At 38.1% G+C, this 2,500-nt stretch overlaps 1 protein-coding gene across 2 annotated transcripts in view; it reads right to left on the bottom strand.

Moving 5' to 3' along the window:
- LOC143025200 (uncharacterized) overlaps positions 1-1,135 on the bottom strand; it is a 35,847-nt gene extending 34,712 nt beyond the window's left edge. For both annotated transcript variants that reach the window (XM_076184659.1, XM_076184660.1), the window contains exon 1: positions 831-1,135. The gene's annotated coding sequence lies outside the window, so the exon portion shown is untranslated. The remainder of the gene's footprint in view (positions 1-830) is intronic.
- Positions 1,136-2,500: the final 1,365 nt, after the last annotated feature.

The following is a 2,500-nucleotide window of genomic DNA, read 5'->3' as shown; positions in this document are numbered from 1 at the left end:
CACCACCACCACCACTACTACTACTACTACTACTACTACTACTACTACTACTACTACTACTACTACTACTACTACTACTACTACTACTACTACTACTACTACTGCTACTACTATTATTGCTACTGCTACCACTAATAATAATAATAATAATAATTAATAATAATAATAATAATAATAATAATAACAATAATAATAATAATAATAATAATAATAATAATAATAATAATAATAATAATAATAATAATAATAATAATAATTAATAATAATGATAATAATTATAATAATGATAATAATAGTAATAGTACTACTATTATTAATACTACTACTATTACTACTACTACTGCTACTACTATTACTACTACTACTACTACTACTAGTACTACTACTACTACTACTACTACTACTACTACTACTACTACTACTATTGCTACTGCTACCACTAATAATAACAATGATAATAATAATAATAATAATAATAATAATAATAATAATAATAATAATAATAATAATAATAATAATAATAATAATAATAATAATAATGATAATAATAGTAATAGTACTACTACTATTACTACTACTACTACTACTACTACTACTACTACTACTACTACTAATAATAATAATAATAATAATAATAATAATAATAATAATGATGATGATGATGATGATGATGATGATGATGATGATGATGATGATGATGATGATGATGATGATGATGATGATGATGATGATGATGATATGATGATAAGGATTATAATAATAATAATAGTAATAATAACAATAACAATTATAATAAAGCAAATGATTATTCAAACAAGTCAAATACCAACCTTAAAGGCATAAAGGATCACTAGATGGATGGTCGGAACAGAACACGGAATATATATATAGCGAGCACTCGAGGGAACTCCGACAAGTGCACCACAAACTACAAGTATCACATTTCTATGTTTACGGCCACCAAACAAAGGTCCCCCGTTCTGTCCTCCTTGGCGCTGCCAGTTCCTACTGGCACTTTAGATCACGTCCTCACTAGCACAGTGCCACTCAAAACTGTCACAGTATCCGACACTCGCCACAAGCATTGTAGCCGATCTCTTACGAACTGCGCTCGCGACTACAGTTGACGCTCGACTATGTCATGAGGGAAGCTGCCAGTGACATCTCCCTACTCAGTAGGACTCTCTTCCCCTCCCTTCCCCTCCCTTCCCCTTCCTCCTTTCCCCTCCCTCCTTTCCCCTCTTTCATATCCCTTCCTCTTTCTCTATTTCATGATTTTTTTTTGTCAATTCTTCTTTTTCTTAGAAGGACTCTTCCTATCTCTTTATCTATTTCTTATCTGACCTTCCCCTCCCTTCCCGACCTTTCCCCTCTCTTCTCCTATTTTCCCCCTCCCTTCCCCTCCTTTTTCCTCCCTCTCCCTCTCCCTTCCTTCTCTACTAATTCTCCTCCCTTTTCTCCAACTTCCACATATCAAAGTACTTTTATTTTCTCAACCAAAATTCTTCTCTTTTTTTTCCTTTCTCATAAATTTGTCTTCCTTCATTTTCTTTTTCTTCATTTTTCCGCTTCCTCCATCCTTTTCCTCATTCTTTTATCCTTTTGGTCAATAACTCTACCTCATAGCTCTCGTCCTTCATACTCCCCTCCACCATCATATCCGAGTCATCTACACACACACACACACACACACACACACACACACACACACACACACACACACACACACACACACACACACACACACACACGCACACACACACACATACGCACACACACTTACACACACACACACACACACACACACACACACACACACACACACACACACACACACACACACACACACACGCACACACGCACACACACACACACACGCATACACACACACACTTAATTTTCTCTGACCCCTCCCTCCTGTTTCTCTCTTTCTCTCTCTTTTCCCCTTCCTCTTCCCCTCCCCCTTTCTATTTATTTTATTTTCCAATATCTCCTGCCCTTTCCCTTTTTGCATGTCTCTATTCACTTATCCTTCCTATTCCTCATCCTTTCCCTCTTTCTTTTTTCATTTCCCTTGTAGCATTTTGTTTTCGTTTCCTCTTTTCCCTCTCCTTTATCCTGCTTCGTCCTCTCGTTCTCCCTCTCTTGTCCCCGTCCCTCTCCACTTGTCGTCATCGCTCCCCTCTCCCTCCCAGTGAACTTGTCCATGTACCTACCCCCGGATCCTCCCCTTTGTACTCCCCTTCCCTATCTCTGCTTTTTCCTCCTGCCCCTCTTCCACCTCCTCTTCCTTCCTCTTTCTCCTCCTCCTCCTACTCCCTCTCTTCCTCTTCCTCCAGCTCCTGTACTTACTCCTACTCTTCCTCCTCCTCCTCCTTCTCCTCCTCTTCCTCCTCTTCCTGGTCCTTTACTTCCTCTTAATCTTCCTCCGCCTCCTCTTCCTTCTCCTCCTGTTCCTGTACTTACTTTTACTCTTCCTCTTTATATTCCTATACTTCTT

Source organism: Oratosquilla oratoria, chromosome 5 (genome assembly GCF_046742065.1).
Source record: "Oratosquilla oratoria isolate Oo_2021 chromosome 5, ASM4674206v1, whole genome shotgun sequence".
Lineage (NCBI taxonomy): Eukaryota > Metazoa > Arthropoda > Malacostraca > Stomatopoda > Squillidae > Oratosquilla > Oratosquilla oratoria.
The sequence above is the reverse complement of the archived record's forward strand: the minus strand, read 5'-3'. Positions and strand labels throughout refer to the sequence as shown.